Source organism: Drosophila willistoni (assembly GCF_018902025.1).
Source record: "Drosophila willistoni isolate 14030-0811.24 chromosome 2L unlocalized genomic scaffold, UCI_dwil_1.1 Seg72.1, whole genome shotgun sequence".
NCBI lineage: Eukaryota > Metazoa > Arthropoda > Insecta > Diptera > Drosophilidae > Drosophila > Drosophila willistoni.
Window position 1 is genome coordinate 214,328 of NW_025814049.1, and position 8,898 is coordinate 223,225.

Below are 8,898 nucleotides of genomic sequence, written 5' to 3' on the forward strand. Positions count from 1 at the left end.
GCAGCTTCAACCGGCAAAGCCATACAACGTCTAAAAACCAAACTAAACGAAAAACACCAACAACAATAACAGAAAAGAAGCAAAAACAATACCGTGGCAGCATTTGCCGCTGAAGATGCCAACAAGTGAATTAAGTGGTAGTAGGTGCTGCTGGCAAAGTTGGCGTCGCTGTCACAGTCAACGTCGACGCTTAAGATGAGCTGCTGCTGCTGCTGCTGCTGCTGCGGCTGCCGCAGCTCTGCCAACTGTTGGCTCCTCTCACAATGCTCACTTTCGTTTGTGCTCTCAGAGTTGTCAGACACACACACATACAGAAATTGAGAGCTTGATCTTGACGCCGTTTTGGGGCTTTTTAGTCTCAGTTTAAGCTGAGACTCAGTCTTGGGAATCGGAATCGGAATCTTCACCTCCAGACCGTTTTATTTTTTATTTTTTTGTTTGACTTAATTTGATTTAGTTTTTGCTATTCAAACGAAGCTCTACATTTTTATTAGTACCAACAATTTTGGCGTGCTAATTGATTTTTTTTTTGGGTTCTTAACTTAATTTAGGAAATTTGTTTGGTAGTTTTACCATCTACCTACCGTATTCTAATTCTGTGTCTTCATAATGAAAAAGGCCATTTGTCAAAATTGCAAGTGCCCGCAGTTTTAGTGTAGCCCACGCAAATTTTCGCTAGACATGAACACACAATTAGAGCCAGTCGAATTAAATAAATAGACAAACGACAAAATAAAACAGAAAATAAAAACCCAGCCCCAAAATAATTAAGTTTTAAATTAAATCCGGGTTCTTCTAGTCAGACGTCATCAAGTTCGTTGTCTAAGTCATTTGATTTGCTTATCGGACTTGACATAACTTTGCGCTGATTCATGCAATCGGCTGGGCAAGCCGAGACAATAAACTTCAAGTCAACATAAATTACCGAATTGGACTACATTTCGTGATGGGTATTAAGACCTTAGTGTTTTAGCCAGATTTGATCAAGTTCGTTGTCTAAGTCATTTGATTAGACTGTCATAAAGGGCTTGGCTAAAATGTCTGACCAAAGGAATTAGCACAAAGTTAATATAAACATGGACATTCTATAGCTTTTGGATTCTTAACTTCTTGATTTGATTCAAACGAACATCTCCAAGTCTTAAGTCTTTTGTTTTGCTTATGAAACAATGCTAGACATAACTTTACTCTGATTCATGCAATCGTATAGGAAAACTGCAACCGAATTGGTGATTTTCATTTGATTCGAATACACTTAATGTTCTAGTCAGGAGTCACAAAGTTTGTTGCTTAAGTCATTTGATTTGCTTAGCCAAAAAGGCATGTACTTAATTGGTTGCCGATTCATATCATTTAATGGGTTAGCTCAAACCCATTACTAAGGGCTCGCATTTAACTATGGAGTACTTTTGCACACCCTACTTGAGTTAAGAGAGACTAGAGGTACCTTTACTATGTTTAAGTTAATTTAATTTTTTAATTTTAATTATTTTGATTGAATTGATTATCTCGGAATACTGAATTCGATAGAAGTTACTTCATGCAGTCCAATTTAGTTACAACTTTTTAATGTTTTTATTTCTGTAATTTTAAATTAACTATTTTCTAATTTGGATTTTAAAAATTTTGGATTAACTTTTTTCTAATTTACATTAAATAAATAAACATTCTTATGGGTAAATCAAGCGTATAGGCCTTTTTCTTTGAATTATTCGCGTTCTGATAGCACAACATTAATTCTATTCAAATTTTTGAAATCTATAGAAATAGAAAATGTTTCTTAGGTAAATTAAATAATGATGACAAAGGTTTTTTAAGTGTTCTTTTGTTTAATATAAACTGGTGCCGCAACAACAAATGGAACAAAAATTAAGCAATAAATTATCAATAATATTGATTTTGAATGCCTGAAACGGAATATTACTTATAACTTAGTATATTTTATACTAACAATAAGACACATTTAGAAATGTTTTTGGCTATTTTTATTATATTTTAATTATATTATTGTACACAAATTTTAAATAGGTTGACGTTAAGTGTGAAAAAAGAAAACATGATCTCGTATAATGTTCCAATGCTAAATAAATACATACTTTGTCTTTCCAATAACAAATATTTGTGTTTTTGACAATTTTCATTTTAGATAAAACTTTTATCGAACATACTAATACCAAATTTGACTATTAATTAGTCCAAGCCACTTGAAATTCTTTCGAATTCTAGACTCTCTTTTCGAATGATCGATGTTTGATCGCCATGAAATAGTATAACAAAAAACTGATCTCAATATCAACATCAAAAAAAGAGTGTACCCCATTTGGCAAGAGTATAGTAATTGTATCAGCAAGTAGGATCATGTCGGATGTATGTAAGTAGATATGCATTATGAAGTTCGTGCAAATCGTCACGGAGACCACCAATAAGCATCCATTCAGGTCGGGTGTGGTTGGCTGGTGAAATTGAAACAATATAACTGCAGTCTACCAAACAATAAAAAAACTCTTGAAGATAAGCTATAAAGAAAAAAAGAAACAAAAACTGTGATGAAATTATTAAATTCCAAAATTTTTAATCGAAATAGCTAAAGCAATGGCATCGTGTTGTACAAATTGTTGCATAAATTGTTTATGTTTTTGGTTTTTGCCGTTAATTTGTTGTTGTATTTTAAGGCCATGCTAATTATCAATCGCTCTGATTTTGTGCGGTGAGTTTTGCATTTGGCAAAACTGCTCACTATTTTTGTTAGTTGATATGGCGCCATAGTCTTAGGTCTTAATGGTTCGTGTATTGTCGACAATAAACATATGTATACCCTTTAGCCGCCAAAAAATATTTGTTACGCTTATCAAATGTTAGCACAATTAATGACTAGTTAATGGTGCCAGCTGGAAGCTGTAGCTGCAGTAGTAACAAGCGTTCTGCTGATGGCTCAAATGTTGAGCATGGTCACTGGGAAAGCAGGTCAAGGTGACTACATATCAAATTGGCCAGCTTCCAAAAAAAAAAGCAACCAAAATCTTCTCTTTCTGCAAATCATTTAATCTGTATTGATCAAAGTTTTTTTCCTCATTCCAAATTGTCCAAATCATCTTCCAGCATTTCTCGTAATCAGACACATGGCAGTAGTAAGCTCAATTGTTAGACAATGTGACAAAAAAGAAAAGAGTCATGATCACGGGCTGAGTTGGTGATATTTAGTCTCCTGTAAGATTCATTGTGACCAATACAATGCAAGTATTGCATATAAAAAGAGACCGCCAAAAGCATGTTTATGTTTTAGAAAGATTAAATGACATAAAAACTTTACAACCGTAGGCACGTATTTGGCATTCTCTTTCTTCATAAACTAGTCAACTGTGAAGTCATTTCTACTAATTTACTAGACACTATATTTTTGTGGTCCCTCACGTCAGACCAAAAACTTTTTTCCTATTCACCTTATTAGTTGTCTGACTAACTACTCTCTTTACGAACCTTTTCGTGTTCTTTTCCAATCTTTTAACAACCTTTTTCACCTTATCTCTTCTCATCTTTCTGTCACTTCTCTTCGCTCTATACTTTTCAATAATCTACAACAAAACCGCTGAATATATTTTGGTCATCGCATTGCTTGCCATTCATCCCTGATCACATTGGCTGTAATTTGGGGCATATTTAGCTGGCACCCTGTGCAAATAAAACACCTCCACCGGATCGGTGTGTTAAAGTGTTTTAATATTCGTTTTTATTTATTTGTTGCAAGCGTATTTTGGTTTCTAAATAAACGGATTGCGACTTATTCGCACTTCGACTAGTTTTTATATTTGTTACGAGCGATGAGTCTTGTATGGGGCAGAGACCGGAAAAGAAAAGGAAAGACGATTGACAGCTCACCAACCGAGTGGCATCACTCCAGAGTTGACCCTTGGGCACCCTATCACCTTGCGAAACACATCGATAGCTATAGCCAAGCAACTGTGAATGTAGGCGTCAAATCCAAGAACCATAAGCATTGGCCGGCTCATATTATCCAGTGATCGTGGCCACTGCCACTATTGGAGTTGCATCCGCTCTTGACCATTTTAAAATGTATAAGGGCTAGCTGCTTTCTTCAATTAATTGTTATCTGTTTTTTAGCTTAAGCTTTTTAATTGACTGCTGTGTTAGTTGATGTAAATAAATAAATAAGAAGTAAATAATGTGTAATAATAGAGACATTTAGCTATTAAAGTATCCACTGTAAATACATGATTAAATGTTTATAGAGCTGTTACTCGAATGCAGTTTTTGCCGTTTGAATAAACCAGCATAAAAGTTAAATTTCATACAAAAAATTTTAAAAAATAACATCTAAATTTAAACAGCTCATTTATATTGAGTGAAAAATGGCAGCAATAATTGGCAACCCTCTTGACCAGCAAAATATATTTTTTGCTTATATTTTTTATTGGTTCTTTTTGATTGAGTTTTCAAAATAATAAAACTGTTAAAATTTTGATCATTAATTTACTTATGTTTTGTTTGCCAAGCCCACCTAAATTTTGATTTGGTTTGGGCAATATATACATATAATTAATTAATAAGAGTTAATTAATTAGATGCCAGTGAGCCAAGCGAGTCACTGGACAGTTTAGTTCAAATAAAATCAAGCAAAGGAAAGCTTCATTCTTGGTTGAGCCTATAAAGAAAATTCATTCACATACATATAGTTAATATTTTATATTACTATGCGTGTGTGTGTGTGTGTGTGTGCATTTCTGTATTGTTGTCCAAAAATTATTTGAAAAGAGTCTGCGATTGCGTCAAAGCAATTTCTGATTTTTGGCCAGCTCACTTGAGCATTGTGATTGTGATTGTGATTGCGGTTGTGTTTTTATTGGGACAGTCTCGGGGCCCTCCAATTGATGCTATTTGTGTCCAATTCGAATTCGAATTCGTATCGTGGAAGCACTCTGATGAAAGCCATCATCTTGTGTAATTACCAACGCGCCGGGTCAATAGCAGCTTAATTCGCAAATCAAATGCACATTATAATTATCGCGTTTCGGTTAGGGAGCTCGGCAATTTAGTGAGCTAAAATGTGGTTCAAATTCGATTATAATTTTCGTTCATATTTCACAATGCGAAACATTCAGACAGAGAAATAAGTGCATTGATTGGCTCTTAATTAATTGATCATTATGTTGTTGGTCACATTAACGTATCTGGGTCACTTCCACCCTTCTTCAACGAATGGGTTAATATGTGATGGCTAGGGCCAACACAATCTATGTATCTGCTAACTATTATGCCTCTATCAATTAAAGTTCCCCTAGCGACGCCTTTTAGAATCACAGTATCCACATCATAGAATCAGAACGGGTTAATTCAAATTTTCAAATCATAAATATTTATTAGCGTATCGCCGTTACCGGTTCTAGTATTCATCTATAAGTATGAGATCCATTAAAACTCAAAATTCCGAAATGCTACATGAATGTCCATCGTACATACATAGATACATATGTGTGTATAAAATACAATTTGTTTTAAAACTATTTAAATAAAAGAAAACAAAAAAAACTAAACATTTGCATTTCAATATAATTGACTAAAGCTGATTAGTTTGCTCAATTTACACTATTCAACAAGTTAGACAAAGATTTCCAATAAAGACATAGATGAGATTGACAAGGAAAATCCGAAGAAGAAAAGATATTACGCAAAAATGTTTAATAACTAAATATGATTCATATGATCTAGAAAAGTGTTATAACAGGTGAATGAACCATTAGCGTCATTGATGATGGCATTATTACTCATGGGTCATTCTTAAGACGTTCGCTTTTGTCTTTGAATTGAAGGTCATCCATGGACTCGCACCTATTCTGATTAGCCACATTGAATTGACTTTGAATTTGATATCGATTTAGTTATGCTCCATGTGGTTGTTCACAGTGAATCAGCATGAGTTTAGAAAAATCCACATGAGTTGGCGCATAAGACAAAAGGCTGACCAGCTGACGTAAGTGATTATATCGTGTCTATGTGGGAGATAAACACGCCCTGCTTCATGTAGATACTTTCACTTGAAAAATAAGATTGATGGGCGACCCACCGCCACCGCCACCTTCCACCCTTCACCATCCCACCATCACTTTTTGTGATTGATCAATTGGGGGGGCCGTACAAGATCCTGTTCTAATGGACAGATGCACAAAGAAGAACAAACATTGGGTAATTAATAAAGCTTAATTTTAGCCCAGGAGCTGCTTAATCGAATCATTTGTTTCATAAAACGCTTTGAGTTAATGACTCAACGTAATTTGAATTTGTTACTCGAATTTGTTTATTTCCATCCATTATATCAGTCAGTATTTATATGCATATATATTTGTAAATTTATATATATATATATATATATATGGGTTTATTGGTTGTTTGGTTTGTTTCAAAAATGCCGTGGGTGATGCTAACAGAACTAACATCAGAGAGAACAACAAAACTATAAAATAAAATAAATTAAATATTTTGTTTTATTTTAACGGCAAACGGAACTAAATGCTTTGGCATTGCTTTGACTTTTAATTTTATTTGTAGTGGAATATTTTCCTCTTCATCTTCTGCTTCATTCTTTATGAAAATGGTTAATTAAATTACATTTTTGTCAAAAAAACATTAATTAGAATAGATTTCACATTGAGCCACAGCCAAAGCCATCAAAAGTTAAAGCACAGAATTTATGCAAAGTGCGTGAAAATTGAGAATTCGAATGGGCATAGTTACCTGGTGCTAAAAAGATCGTAAAAACCGACAAGTTGTAAATGGATTTTTAAAACACGCTAAACGCACCATCGACATCGAAATGGAAATTGAAATCGACCCCAACTCTGAATCGAATCGATACTGATGGCATCGTATCAAGTTTGACTGGAAGTATCTTTTTTTTCGTGGTGAGCTTCATTAATCAGAGTGCTGACAAATGTCTTTGGGCTACCGTGGGCAACATTCTTGGCGCCGCCGCCAAGTTTTGTTTTGTTTTGACTGCATCCAAATCCCTGCGGCGTTGTGATTGTCGCCGATTAACTTTTTTTTTTTTTGGCCCATTTCCGGTAATGTGTGAGGTACGGGTTACGGATATACATATGATTAGGCCAGATCGCTCCGCATTTGTCGGCCCATAAACTCTCGCAACTTATGTGCGTCGTGCCGCTGATCTGACATAATTGCTGTGGCTCTGTCTGCGGCCCAATCTGGCCGCCACACAGAAAAGGAGGCGTCGTTGTGATTAGCATAATATAAGCATAATCAAGTCATATCGATTTTGATAGTTTGATTTAATTTCCTCCAGAACCAGAACCAGAATTGAGAATAAATCTTCTTGTTTGGGATTGCAGCTGCTGCCCCTAGATTTGGATATAACTAGAACTGGTTCGTCACTGCTTGTAACATCAAAGAAATAATTTTATGTACCCGTTCCCCATTGGCAAGTATGAGGGCTTTCATGTGTGTGTGTGTGTCTACGTGAGACAAGACATTGCTAAAGTTCCATATTCTCGGCCAGCTCAGTTGAAGATGCTGTTGTATGGATGCCAAAGTCATGTCTTGGCGTAGTTCCGCCAACAATTTGTAATCGTGGTTGGTAATAATTAAATGGGTCTACGAACAATTTACATTTTTATATTAAAGTAGTCGCATTGCGTATACCCTATAGTAGGAAAATCTAAAATGGAATTTACAATATATCATCTTAAGTAGAGAACTGTATGTGGTTCATTTTAATGTCATAAATTTAGAAACAAACCCTTAGCATATACAGTTGGACCCCGATTATCATGGACGGTCGGTCCCAGAGCCATCACGGGAAATTAAAAAACCCGGTAAATCGAGAGCAAAATTTCCACTTATTTCATACTTCAAATTTTATAAGTACACTGACCATAAAAATATGTAATATGTACAAATATGTATGTATGTACATATAGGCGTGTTTCTCATTGATTGCTAACTAAAACAGGGAAGCCTCGAATTTGTTTGAAATCACGAATAATAGAGGTAATCACGGTTAACAGTGACAACGAAACAAACTCAACTTCATCCCGTATAATAAGGGTATCCGCGTAATAGGAGCCTGGAAAATCGTGGCGGTTGAATAAATTTAGTTTATTTTAATAATTATTTTAATATAAGAATGTACTGAAAGCTTCATACCCTTTAAAACTTAACTTCCTACCAAAAGAAGGTTTTTTATTTAAACTTTATAAATATGCATTTGTATTTATTTGTTTATAACTTAATTTTGGTTTAAAATTTACACATTTTTTAACTTTTAAATTATTTCAATAAGACAAAAATTCCTTTAAAAATGTGTTTCTTAAAATGAATTACTAGATATATGTACATATATACCTATATACATAAAGTGGCTGCAAAAAATTTGAGGCATAAATTTTGTAACCTTAAATTTTGATTTTATGAGATTTTTATATAATGTTATTAAAAAATGTTGATGTGTTAATTTATAATGTTAAGTTGGTCATTCTATTGAGATGATGTTCTGTAAATTTCATGGGCGTATCTCTAAAGTTTTTTTTTAATAATGAATTTTGATAAAAAGACCCAAAATTCGGACCCGGCAAAAAAAAAGACACATTTTCAAAACTTGGAAAATTGATCGTACAACTTCGGACCCTAAGAAAAGGTTATCTAAAACTTTTTATTAAAACTAAGATAATTTGTATACCACAATCTTCAATTTGTGGATTCAATTTGAAGCCAATTGACAAAACTCAATTTTGTATGTATTTTTTGGGTCTTCCTGTTTGGCGTCATTTTAGGCCACTAATTCATACTAAAGTATAACTATACTTGAACTACGAAAGATAGTGAGATATATGTATATCCCGTCGAATTTTTATACTGTTGATCAAACTCGAA